The sequence below is a fragment of the Protopterus annectens genome, chromosome 14.part0 (assembly GCF_019279795.1).
Source record: "Protopterus annectens isolate FY-2018-M chromosome 14.part0, PAN1.0, whole genome shotgun sequence".
NCBI classification, from domain to species: domain Eukaryota; kingdom Metazoa; phylum Chordata; order Ceratodontiformes; family Protopteridae; genus Protopterus; species Protopterus annectens.
In genome coordinates, this window is record NC_056748.1 from 1,161,686,237 (window position 1) to 1,161,700,468 (window position 14,232).

Genomic DNA, 14,232 nt, shown 5'->3' on the forward strand with positions numbered 1-14,232 from the left:
CACTGTTTGCATGCTAGTGCAAGGGCAGCAGAGTAATTAATTGCCATGGACCCCAAAGCACGAAGGACAGGACTTGCCTGGGAAGGAGGAGTGTCTATTATCTGTCCAACACAAGTTCTCAGATTGGAAATCCTGTCAGGAGTAAGAAGGGCTAATGAGCTCTGATGAAGTCTATGACTTGAACTGGATGAAAATGGGACTTGTTTAGATTGATAGAGATGCCCAAGGTCAAGGCTACATGGAATAGGTATTCTCTGGCTTGAAGGAGTCCATGCCTGGTGGGAGCAGTTAGAAGTCAATTGTCTAGGTAAGGAAACACCTGGAATCCTTGCAGTCTCAGGTCAGCTGCTATGACTGCCATGCATTTGGTAAACACCCTGGGGGCTGTGGTGAGACCAAAGGGCAGTGCTTGGAACTGATGATTATTTCCCAGCCTTAAGTGGAGATACCTTCTGGAGCACTTGTTCATCTTGATGTGATAGTAAGCAATCTGAAAGTCTATACAGCACATCCAGTCATCCTGCAGGAAGGGCAGAATGGACTGCATCGTGACCATTCGGAACTTTGAATTGGCAATCGACTTATTTACAGAGGTGAGATCCAGAATAGGTCTGAGGTCCCCCATCTTTTTGGGCACCAAAAAGAATCTTGAGTAAAAGCCTGATCCAAATTGGTCTGGAGGGACACTTTGAGAGCAACTTTGCAGTCTCTAACACTGCCGCCACCTCCTGTTGAATGGGTGGAACACTGGGGAGGAATTTTCCTTGTTGAGGGGTTTGGAAAAAGTGTACAGAATAGCCTCTGGGTATGATTTTTAACACTCAGTGATCTTTTGTGATGACTTCCCAGGCTGTTGAGTGTAGAGACAAACATTTCTCAACTGCCTCCAGAGTACAGCAGTTGAGCAATCACTCAGAACTGCTGACTGGGTCTATCCGAGAAAGAATCTTGAGACCCTTGGTTCACTGGAACCCCTCTGCCGAGAGGGCGGCATCTGTTATAACCATTTCCAGCTCTGCCTCTGGAAGAAACATCCCCTTGTGAATCCCAAAAAAGATCTTGTGATTTATGGAACCACAACTTCTTACCTCCACGCTGGTTCCTGGAAAAGGTGCATTGTGGGGTAGAAAAACATATCCCTCCTGTCTTTTCCAGCCCCCTGCTATAAAGCAAGCTTTAGCGCACATTAGCACGCATTAGCGTGATTTAGCGTGGAGCTGCTACCGTTGCACACTAGGGCAGCGCCGGTTAAGCAGATTTAAACTATTCGGGCTACCTAAAGTCCACTCTTCAAATTTTCCCTTAAAACTACCTTCCTCGAACTATACTACTGATCTAATCAGCGTATCCTATAACTAAAAAGATCATCTCTACTTGACTCCAAGTAGACTATTCTCTATCTGTTAAACCTAGCACTTGCTCCTACAGTACTTATTACCTTGATACGGCACTCTTATAGATAGCACCCCAAAAAGGCAAACCCCCATTTCTCGGTCACCCACGTCCCCCGGAATCTCTTTTAAAGTTTTTTTGTCTAGTCCTTCTAGCATGTCGAGGGATCAGTTGCTAGTGTCCTCTCCTGCTCAGCTGGTGAACCTGGGAATATTGAGGCAATGTTACAATTGCCTCGTACACAGACAACCCTCTCCTCCTCCCACAAAACACAAATACATGTGAGAGATGCAACTATACGGCCAAACTGGAGGCTGAGCTCTCTCAACATAGGACTGGCAAGACCAGTCAGGAGGAGAAGGTTACCAGACACACTATAGACCCAGTCTCACATAGTACCATCACAACCTCAAACAATACACATAAACACACAAAGACATACTCGGAGGCTCTGATCAAAAATCTACCAAAACAGCAGAGGCCACCAAAGCAGACACCCAAACCACCACCACCTCAGAACACACCACCTGCAACACATAGACCTCACAGTCAGAGTGTCAAACAGTCACAGCCCTTAAGGCCAAACACAATGCCAGACACACTAGTCATTGGTGACTCCATAGTCAGACACACTGACGTCCCGCTCACCAGACTGAGTAAGGAGAAGGTCACAGTAAGCTGCCTGTCGGGCGCTAGAATCCGCCACATAACGCAAGCACTCAGGTCTCTCAACAGCAGGTACAAATACGACTCAGTCATTGTCCACGCTGGTGTAAACGACCTGAGACGTACCTCCTTGGACTACATGAAAAGAGACATCGAGGAGCTCTCTGATTATGTAGCCCAGGCAGGTATGACCCTGACCTTGAGCAGTATCCTACCTTCACCAAAAATGATGCCACAATACAGAGATAAGATGATCAGCTTTAACAATTGGCTTAAACTCTGGTGTCATTCTAAGGGGATCCAATGTCTGTCTGCCTGGGATGACATGCTGGACAAGCCACGCTGCTTCGCAAGGGACGACTTGCACCTGTCACCCCTGGGATTCCGGATATTGGCAAAGGCTCTTGCCACCCCCATAGTGCCTTTTTTAGGCAAGGCTCAAATTCTAAACCTACCACACTAGAACACAAAAAAGGAAAAAAACTAAGGGTAATGCTGCTCAATGCCAGAAGTCTAAATCTCAAAATGCACGCACTCGAGGCCCTTCTCAGTACGGAAAACATCGATGTCTGTGCTGTGACAGAAACCTGGTTCAAGGCTCCTGAGAGCACCCCAGCACTATCAGGTTTTACCTCATATCATGCGTTCCGGCCCCAAAATCCGGACAATACCAAGAAAGGAGGGGGGGTATCCATATTCATCAAGGACACCCACACCTCAAGACTGGTGGCAACGCACGATGCATCGGAGACCATCCAGGTGCAATTAACCATAGGCAAGACTGCTCTGCAAATTGTAGCATGTTACAGGCCACCCTCACAAACTCAGGAACCTCACATGGCCTTCCTGAGAACACTAGAGGGGATAAATGTATCACCAAACACCATCATACTAGGTGATTTCAATTACCCTAATATAGACTGGGAACACTACTCAAGCCCAAACACCCTAGCCCAAAAGTTCCTGGAATTCATAAACTCAAATGCCATGGAACAACTAGTCACCATCCCCACAAGAGGAGAAAACATACTTGATCTCATCATCACGAACATGGGAGCACAATGTTCAAACCAGAGGTATACCCCTCACTGGTGAGATCAGATCACAAACTAATCTCGCTGGAGGTCCTCATCCCACCCCCACCTGAAATAAAAAAGACCACAGTAAAGAACTTCTCGAAAGCCGACTTCACACTTCTAAAGACTAGTGTGGTCTCCTTTAAGGCCCCCGAGCCGGCGGAAAACAGTACTCAAGCCGCTGAATCACTTACAAATGCCTTCTACCAGCACCTGCAGGACTGCATGGATAAGGCAATCCCAAGCAAAACAAAGACTCTTTGTACCAAAGGCAAGCGTCCAGTCTGGTGGACCCCAGCCATAAACAAACTCTACAACAAAAGGAGGAAGCTACTACAAGATAGAGCAAAATCCTTAAAAGGTAAGACACCCTTGATCACTATAAGTAAAAAACTAAGAGCTCTCATAAAATCATCCAAAGCAAATTTTGAGAGAAAAATAGCTAAAGACTCAAAAGACAATCATAAGGCCTTCTTTAGCTATGTTAGAAACCTGGGAGGAAACTCCCAGATATGCTCAGAACTAGTTCAAAATGATGTGAAGATTACTGATCCTACAGACATTGCCAACATACTGGCTGACAGGTTCAGTGCAAACTTCTCCCCCCCAAAAGGAGAGATATCTATACCAAGCGCTTCCAGCCCCCCAAACATCTCCAACGCGCAAGTGAGAACTGCTCTCTCCAAAGCAAAAAACACAGCATCGATGGGACCTGATGGTGTCCCCGGCTGTGTGCTCCACGAACTCAACGAGGAATTAAACCCACAGCTAGGACAGCTGTTTAATCATAGTCTTACCTCTGGATACGCACCCAGGAGTGGCGCACTGCAACTGTGGTCCCACTTCACAAAGGCGGTGCCTCCACCGACCCTGGAAATTACCGCCCATTAGCTTGACAAGCCTTATCTGCAAAGCCATGGAGAGGATCATAATGGACCTCATAAATAAAGACATAGGGAATTTGCAGACTTTGGATCCATCCCAGTTTGGCTTTGTCAAAGGCAGATCATGCCTTCTAAACTTGGTTGACTTTTTCGAAACAGTCACCAAAGCCATTGATGAGGGAAAGGCAGTCCATACAGCCTACCTCGATCTGGTGAAGGCCTTGATACAATACCCCACTCGGGTATCATTGAAAAACTCATCAGCTTAAATGTTAACCCATACATCACAAGATGGGTTGCAAACTGGCTGAGTGACAGGACCCACAGGGTCAGAGTTGCTGGCGCCATGTCAGACTCAAAGCCTGTCACAAGTGGTGTACCACAGGGCTCAGTCCTGGGCCCACTCTTGTTTGGCATCTACTTTTCCAAGTACAAGCAAACACAGGAGGGTTATGGCTGACAAAGTTTGCAGATGACTGCAAACTGGGCGCCATAGTAGAAAACACATCTGACACAGATATCCTTCAGAAGGGTCTCACAGAAACGGATAACTGGTGCCAGAGCCATGGCCTAAAGTTAAATGCCAAAAATGCATAGTCATACCCTTCGAAAAACAAGGTTACCCCTAGCTACCAAATAGGTGGCAATCCACTGAGCACAGAAGAAGTTATCAGGGACCTGGGGACCCAGGTTGATAGTAGTCTGTCATTCGACACCCATGTAGCTAAAGTAGTTAGGAAGACCTTCTACATTGCCCACCTTATCATGAAGGGATTCTCATCTAGATCAAGGGAGGTCATAGTCTCCCTATACTCATCACTCATCAGACCAATGATTGAGTACAATGCCCCATTCGGAATGTATCTGACCCGACACTTGCAGCAGCTGGAGAGGCCACAAATGTTCCTCACCAAAAGGATAAAGGGTCTCAAACATCTGTCCTATGCTGCCCGACTGAAAGAACTCCAGCTCTATTCAGTCGCCTACCGCTTGCTCAGAGGTGACCTTTGCCTAACATACAAGGCCATGTCAAACCCAGATTTGATGAATATGCTTCACCTCAAAAAATCTAGATCCGTCAGAGCCACAAGGGCGGGAGACTTAAACCTCGACACGGCTATAAATAGAACGTGCTGGAGGGATAGATTCATCACCCAAAGACTCCCTATGCTGTGGAACAAAATCCCGGTATATGTGAGGCAGAGCACCTCGCTGGCCTTGTTCAAGAGAAATCTTGACCAATGGATGGGAGATCGCAGATATACCCCAGGGATTACCTCAGTGTCACTGCTCGACAGAGGCACAGCAAAATAATGGGTATAGTTCCCCATACTAAAGGGGTGGCGTAAGCCACAAAACTATGGGCTAGGCTTGTAAATGCCCTCGGGCAGATAGCCTAGTATGAACTTATGAACCTATGAACCTATGAACCAATGGTAGGCAAGACCTTTCCATCCTTTTCACTTTGGGGCAGCGTGTCTTTAACAGTTGGATCGAAAAGTGTAGCTCCATCGAAGGGAGCATTGACAAAGGGCGCCTTACAGGGTTCAGTAAAATCACACAGCCACATCCAGGAGTGGAGTCTGATGGCAATGCTTGATCCGGCTGCCCATGATTCACCCTCTACAGCACGAGAGATAATCCTCATGGACATATTGGAGATAGACTGGAAGGTGGCCATTCTTGAGGAAAAGGTCTTCTACTCCTCGGCAGACATGGGCCCAGGGACAGAGCTAGAGATTTCCTTAACTAAGTCCCTCTGTAGCCTGGTTACTTGTGCCAGGTAGTTCAGCACTCGCAATGTAACGGTCGCTGAAGCATAAATCTGCTTTCTGAACCAGTCTAAAGCCCTAGACTCCTTGTTAGGGGGATGGACAGTGAAGCTCTGCTGGGTCAACTCCTTTTTGGTGGCAGCTGCAACCACTATGCCATCAAAGAGAATACTTTTAGTCCAGTGTGGGTGATCAGAAAGGGCACTAAGGATCTTATCAGGCCACTTGAGAATTGGTTCCACTGTGTCCAGTTACATCCAGGCCCTTCAGGACACAAGGTCAATAAGGGGGTCCGTGTGGGTGTGGGGGGGCACCCAAGTAGTAGATGGACCTGACCCAAAGGCTTCCAGAAACACCAATTCCTCTGGGTTAGGGCTTTTGGAAGACCAACCACCCTTTTGGCAGAGGATTTCCTTCACCATCCTTGGGTGGTGATCTGGGGGATCCTTCCCCTTCATCGAGATCAGTGTCCTTTGTGAGGGATTCCAAAAGGGAATCCAGGTGTCTCGTTTTACACAGGTGTTTCTGAGGGACTTCCTCGATGGGATGCTCCAGAGAGGTATCAGAAAACTCTGAGGGATCCAGAAGGGAAACAGGCTGGAAGTTCTTTTGCGCAGGCTGTCCTGGAGGGGATATAGTAGATGTCCCAGACATAAAGGCTGCTGGGGGGGGGGGGTGAACCAGAGTCCAACAAGTAGAGTCAAGGCTCTTCTGGCTATAGAGAGAATCCTCTCTACCACCTTGAAAGCCAAGGGAAATCGGGACACTGAAGGTATCCCCGCTAGAGTCAAAGCTGTTGACAGGGAAGCTCTATGAACCCCAGCCACTTCCGGATCTGACTGAGGAGTCAGAGCTGAACTGTCAAACGCTGAAGCCCTGAGAGGAAGAGACAGCTCCAAAAATTTCATAGCCGTCAATCCCTAGGAAAAGATGCCGAAGCTATGGCTTTGAGAATCGCTCGGCTCAGAAACAGTCGCAGCCAGGCAAGACAGTGAGGCCATCAGGGTCAAGGTAACCGTATCTATCAGCTCCAAAGTCTTGGCTCCAGAAAGGCTGAGATCCGAAAAAGTACAGTTTTGTAGCTACCATAAATGTAGATGTTCGAGTGTTCACCCTGCTGCAGTCATCACACTTGGGTTATCCTGTCATCAGGCGGTCCCGCAGTCGGCAGGATTTCCAAAGTCTTGGTCCGACGGTTGCTGTCGCCTCATCCCTGACGTCAGTGCGCCAGGGGTACATATATTGCAACCGACGCCATTTTCTTCAGTTTTTCTTGCCCCAGATGTCAGGTGCCCCCAAAAAGGTGATCAAAATTAGTACCAAATGGTGTGAACACTGTACAAACACAAAATCCCTTCAGCTATAAGCAAATACATCAGTAAGGCATAGCAGAGATTTAGCCAGTAGATCAGAGGGGTTGGAGGGAGGGTAACCTGGACTGCAGCAGGGTGAGCACTCGAACATCTACATTTATGGTAGGTACAAAACTGTACTATGTTCATCGTGTTACCCTGCTGCAGTCATCACACTTGGGTTGAGTCCCAAAGCTAAGGTAGGGTGGAGGTATCATAGAGGGTTAGTGGAGGCAATAAGGCCCTGCAGAACTGCAGTGGTGAAGCCCGCCCTAGACTTAGAATAAAGAGGTAAGTGATAGTGTTTGGTGAAGGTGTGTACAGATCTCCAAGTTGCAGCTTCTAAAATTTCCTTGGTAGGAACCCCCCTGAGAAAGGCTGTAGAGGTGGCTGTTGCCCTGGTAGAGTGGGATCTAATGGTAGGAGGGACTGGTTTCCCATGATGGGCATAACAGAACCGTATGCAATGGCCTATCCATTTAGAAATGGTTTGTTTGGATATAGCCCTCCCTTGAGAAGTTGTAGCATAGGATACAAAGAGCTGGTCAGTTTTTCTGAAAGCCTTAGTTTTGTCCAAGTAGTAACGAAGCTGCCTGTGAATGTCCAAGGAATGCATGAGTCTCTCACCTTTGTTCTGTGGATTGGGAAAGAAGGTGGGTAGGTGGATAGTTTGATTTAAAGCTACACTGGAAACCACCTTAGGCATGAAGGAAGGATTAGTTCGTAGAGAAACTCTGTCTTGATGAAAAATGAGGAAAGGTTCCACTGCCATTAGTGCCTGTAATTCTGAGACTCTCCTAGCAGAAGTTATTGCCAGGAGCAGGGCAGTCTTCCAAGATAGGAAATGAAGGTCTGCAGAGAAAGCTGGTTCAAAGGGAGGTAACGTTAGTTTTTCCAGAACAAAGTTGAGGTTCCATGTTGGTGTAGGAGCTCTTCTAGGTGGTCTAATGTTTTTTGCCCCTCTGAGGAACTGTCTTAGAAGAGGATGTGAAAATAAAGGTGGATTCGTGTCGTAGTGAGCTGAAATAGCTGAAGCATGGATTTTAATTGAGGAGAAGGAAAGTCCTTTGTGCAACATCTCAGCTAAATACTGCAGAATGTGAGGCATATGAGGCTGAGTTGTGTCTTGGCCTTTAGCTTGGTTCCAGGCAGAAAACCTTTTCCATTTGTCCGAGTAAGTCTTCCTGGTGCTTGGCCTCCTGGCTTCCAGAATAACATCCAGAACTGCTTGTGAAAGAGGGGCTGGTTGGATGTTTAATAGATTTGCCATGCAGCCAGGTTTAAGGTTTTTAGCTGGCTGTGCAGAATCTGTTTGTTTTGCTGTGTGAGTAAATGAGGTATTTGAGGCAATATCCATGGTGGGCTGTGAGCCATATTCTTCAATAGCGGGTACCAGTGCTGGCGTGGCCAGTCTGGGGCTATGAGAATCAGTCAAGGTTTCTCCTTTTTGACCTTCAAAAGAACCTTTGTGAGAAGAGGTAATGGAGAAAAGGCATATGCTGTCAGGTTTTTCCAACTGAAGGAGAGAGCGTCCACTTTCCAAGCTTGATGGTGGAATGTCCTTGTGCAAAATTTGGTCAATTGGTAGTTTTGAGGACTGGCAAACAGGTCTATATTTGGAAGGCCCCATTTTTGAGTTATCATTGTAAATATTTGTGGGTCTAGTTTCCATTCGTGGGGATCTTTGATGTTTCTGCTTAGGTCGTCTGCCAATATGTTTTTCTGTCCTGGCAGGAATTGAGCTTGTAACTGGACTTGATAGGCCACAGCTGTGTTCCATAAGATTATTGCATGCCTGCAAAGAGGGTAGGAATGTGTGCCCCCTTGTTTGTTTATGTACCACATTACTGTGGTGTTGTCCGTCTTTATTGCAAGTTGTCCTGGATGTAGTAGATCCTTGAAGGCTGTCAGAGCTTTCTGTACAGCTAGCATCTCTTTTTGATTTATGTGCAGTTTTCTTTGTTCTGCAGTCCATAGGCCTTGAATGCATTGCCCTGCCATGTGTGCCCCCCCAGGCATAGTCTGAAGCACCTGTTGTGATAGTTTGCCTGGTTGGGGGTAAGGTGAAAGGCTGACCCTTGTTGAGGTGACATGCCTGTGACCACCATAGAAATTCCTGTTGAAGGCAGGGAATGAGAGATATCACTGTGTCCAAGCTGTGACTGTGTTGAGACCATACGCTTTTTAGGTACCACTGTAATTTCCTCATATGCAGTTTTGCAAATGGTATTATCAGAATGCAAGATGCCATGAAGCCCAAAGCCTGCAGAATTTTTCTTGCAGTTAATTGGGTCTTCGTTGCCATTGTCTTGAAATATTGAGTCAGTTGTAGTTGCTTGTCTGGTGTAAGATAAGCCTTCTGGGCCGTTGTGTCCAAGCTGGCACCCAGGAATGTCATTTTTTGTGAGGGTACTAGTTTTGACTTCTTTTCGTTTACTGTGTACCCTAGACAATTTAGTAGATGCTTCACAAAGGCCAGATGATGTAAGAGAATGTCTTTTCTTTCTGCTTGGATGAGGTAGTCGTCCAGGTATGGATATATTTGAATTCCTCTTTGTCTGCAGAATGCAATTACTGGTGCCAGGCATTTTGTGAAAACTCTGGGCGCAGTAGATAAGCCAAAGGGCAGTGCAGAGAATTGATAATGGGTTGAACCTGCAATGAAACGGAGGTATCTTCTGCAACTTTGATAGGGACATGCAGGTATGCCTCCTTGAGGTCCGACGTTACCAGCCATGCTTCCTTGCCCAACATGGGAAGTAGCTGCTGTAGTGTTAGCATCTTGAATTTTGGGACTTGTAAGTAAGTGTTTAGATTTGAAAGGTCCAGAATTGGTCTCCAAGCATTGTCCTTTCTGGGTACTAGAAAGAGCCTTGAGTAAAATCCTTGGCCTTGCTCTTGAGTCGGTACCCGTTGAATGGCTCTCATGGCCATGAGAGCTGTAATTTGTTTTTGAGCCTCTGCCCTTTGATTTTGTGGCAGGTTTGGCATTCCTCTTTTCATTGGCAAGGTGTGAAAGTGGAATCTGTATCCTCGTAAAATTATGTCTAGGACCCATTTGTCCTTTGTGACCATGTGCCAGTTGTCTGCAAAAAGTGCTAGTTTTCCCCCCAAGGGGGCTGACAAAAGAGTTTTGTTTGGCCAGCTGAGGTGCAAGTCATTGAGTTTGCCTTCTGGTGGGTTGAGCTCTGTCTTCTCCTCCCTTCTGGGTTGGAGTGCCCCATTGGCGAGGTTTATACTGGGCTTGTGGTTGTCCTCTGCCCCTTGGGCACCTGTATTTACCCCTCTGAGGTCTGTCAGTGGCTGAAAATGACCAATTTTTTGTTGGCCAGTTTCTGCTGAAGCGAGGGGGTTGTACCTATAGGAAATCTTTGACTGTCTGCATTGATTTCGCCTTATCTTCCATTTTCTTTAAAACGTCTTCTGCTTTAACTCCAAAAAGAACATCCTGCTGTAAGGGAGCATCTAGTAGTTTTGCTTTAACATGATCAGGCAGACTTTGTTCCTTTAACCAGGCATGCCTACGTATAACTGAACCAGTGACAGCTGCTCTGCAGGAGGCCTCTAAAGAATCAAACCCACATTGTGAGGTATGTTTGCCCACCTGCTCGGTGGCGTGCAACAAATCCTGTACTTCTTTCAATTCAGATTGTTGAGGGAGGGAGGTTATCTTTTGTTTTAACTGAGAGATTAGAAATTGTGGATACTTAAGCATATGAAATTGACAATTAAGTGCTCTCATAGCTAATGTGGCTGAGGTGTAAACCTTTTTCCCCCACCTGTCTAGTTCTCTTGAGTCCCTCTCAGAAGGTACTGGGTTTTTAGCCATGGAAGCCTTAGCCCCCTTGGGACCCTGGGAGATAGTCTCTGGGTCAGCTACTGGGCTTTTTGTGGGAATCAGGTACTCTGTAGTATCTGTCAGGCTTAGCCGGAGCAGGAGGTAGAGAGTCTGGGTTGAAACTGGATTCTAAGTAGACATCATTCACAATGTCCAAAACAGGTGGGATGGCTAGAGGTCTGTGTTGGGGGAGTAAAAGAAACTCTCTGAGCCTTTTCTTGGAATCAGAGTAATCCTGACCTTCCCAGTGAAAATGTTCCCTCATAGTGTGTAAAGTTTCCCCAAAAGAGTAGTCTTCAGGAGGGGAAGCTGAGGGAATAGAGTCCTCAGCATCAGAATCTTCATAAGGAGAGTAGAAATAGTCTTGGTCCTCAGAGGAATCCGAAGAAATAGACAGTTGCTCAGAGGAAGCAGAATCTTCCTCTAGTCTAGGCCTTTTGTCAGGAGGAGGCTGTGAACCCCTGATAAGAGAAATCAAATCTTCAGCCATTTTGAGCATCTGTTTCTTAGGCATAGGGCCTTGAACAGGAGACTGGTGTAGTCTTTTTAGATTTAGAAGGAGTCTTCGACTTAGAAAATGTTTTGACTGTGAGAGTAGTCGGTCTGAAAACGCCTTCAGAAACCGATGGCGTTTCAGAAGCACCGATGTCCTTAGAAGGTAAATCGTCGTAAGGGCCTGAAGTAAAAGGCTGCATCGGCCTAGTACATTCCGTCAAAATATCCGTAGCGGTCTCGGGTTCCAGAACTGTGGTAGTCAGGGGCTGCGTCGGAGCCTCACTGATAACCGGAGAACCGGAAACCGGATCAACCGAGGCCTCGGAATCGGGCTTAGGCCTGGGCTGTCTGTCCTTGTCCATGCGCTTTTTGTGCACGCCGGTAGTCGGTAGCTCCGACGGCATGTTATAGTTAAATCTTCTACCAAAAAAGTGTTGTGCGAAATCAAATCGTCTTTTAATAGTACTCTTATTAAACCCAGCACAAAAACGACAAAAAGTGACGTTGTGATCAGGGCCTAGGCAAGGTATGCAATAAGAATGAAAATCCTTATGAGGTATTTGCTTCCCACAAGAAATACAATTGTTAACTTTTTCTGACATCGGTCTGAGGCAAGAAAAGTTTCCCTAATGGGGTACTTCGTTTTATAGAAGACTTCGGTCTGAAATTCGAATTCGAAAATCTCAGGAGTCGGCCGACCGGCACTTGCGAACTGCTTCTGCTTCGGGCACCACGCGGCAAGAAAGACTGAAGAAAATGGCGTCGGTTGCAATATATGTACCCCTGGCACACTGACGTCAGGGATGAGGCGACAGCAACCGACGTCGGACCAAGATTTTGGAAATCCAGCCGACTGCGGGACCGCCTGACGACAGGATAACCCAAGTGTGATGACTGCAGCAGGGTAACACGATGAACATCTCCGGGGTCAGACTGGAGAAGGAGAAATAAGGGTGAAGGCAGGAATGTTGCTTGATTTGTGCCTTGAGAAATTTCACCATCATACTGTCCACCTCAGCTTCAAAAAGGCTTGAGGAGAACCTAACAGAAGAAGTTATCGAAGTAGGCCTGGAATAGGCTCTCTGCTGCTGCTGCAGGAGAGGGGACTTTGGTCTAGATACTATTGGTTCCGGGGAGAAACTTCGGCTCCGGCGAGGAGGGGAGGCTGATATGACTATGGGCACTGAAACTGTCGACTCTGAGGGTCTTGGAATTTTGGCAGGAGGTTCCCATGAGTGGCAGGGTCTGCTGGGGGATCTCTTCTGCTCTTTGTGCTTCTTGACAGGGGTTTGTGCCCCTGAAGTTGAAAAGTGGAAGAGGTGATTGAAGAGGAGAAACTAGGGAGGAGTCCCTTTAAAATAAGTTTATTATGGCGGTCGATGAGTGTTCGCTGTTTAAAGCCGGCACAAATGGTTCAGGCAGAATCCAGATGAGCTGCCCCTAAATATACCACACACATTCAGAGTATGCATCTGAAAGTGGGATTTTGTGCCCACAAGTGCAGCACTTTTTAAACCCAGTAGGTTTTGACTTGGCCATGCTTGATGAAAGAAAACCAGCAAAGGCAGTAAACACAGGCGCACAAAACACACACACCAAGCAGTTAGACATAAAAGATCTAACGCTGCAGAACTAGAAGCTCACTATTTTTTTTTTTTTTTTTTTTTACATACGATCTACATCTATAAATCTAAACAAACGGTAGGGAAGCAAGGGAAAGAAAGAGACCAAAAAAGCTCTTTTTCTGAAACTCTACTAAGACTGACAGAAAGGGAAATACTAGAAAAAATTACCACTAACAAAGATAACTAGATAAACGGCAAAAGAAAAGTCACTCAATGACTCAAATACAGCCCTGAGGAGCTGAGAGTGCAAGAACCAGATGTTTATCGACATCTAATCTAGTGTTTAGTCTGAGGGACTTGGAGGAGAGGAGCATCATGGACAGGGGAGGAGTTCAGATGTTGCAGCCTTCAGCTTTGGTATGCGGCCGAATCGGATCCGATGCTCAGATCTGAAACCCACAGGTTGAAGAGCAAATAAAGGCAACATCATCAGATCCCCTTTTGCCCTTTCTGAAGAAATTGCTACAGTGGTGGAGTTTCTAAATCCAACTCAATCCACACCTACCATTCCATCCACCCACTCCCAGCCAGGATCTGCACACAGATGCAACAGATCTAGCTTGGGGAGCATGGACAGGGCCAGTGGTCCCACAGTCCGATAATGAAACATCAATGCTAAATAAGTGAAGGTTCTTATTCAAGCCCTTCAAGTGCTGTTCCATCTATGGAACACAGGGCCTCTTAGGACTTTAACAGACAAGATAACAGTTATGTGACACATAAACAAATGGAGTGGAGGGCAAGTCCTATCAACTGTGCAAGTGCTACCAACTGTGCAGACTAGCTCTTCTGGCATAGGATCTGTTCTTGCAGATTCTCTACTCAGGTTCATGGATGACCCTTACAAATGGATGTTGAATAGTTGGGGAATATCCTCAAATAGACCTGCCTGCTTACACTCAAAACAAGCAGCTGAACCAGTTTTGCTCCAAGGTTCCTTAGCCTCATGTCTGGAGGATGGATGTCATAGCTTTCTGCTGGGGGAGTGGTGCCGCCTTCTTCTAATCCCAAAGGTTCTAATGAAGATCCAATGGGACAGACCAAAATCTTGCAAGTGACTCCCTTTTGGTCTGGGCAGTACAGGTTATACCTTCTTCATTTAGCCAGGGACCATCACTAAACGTTACCCCAC

At 46.6% G+C, this 14,232-nt stretch overlaps 1 protein-coding gene across 1 annotated transcript in view; it reads right to left on the reverse strand.

Moving 5' to 3' along the window:
* The window catches only part of RTEL1 (regulator of telomere elongation helicase 1), a gene marked incomplete in the record, with an annotated part of 4,697,248 nt that overhangs the window by 586,198 nt on the left and 4,096,818 nt on the right, over positions 1 to 14,232 (reverse strand).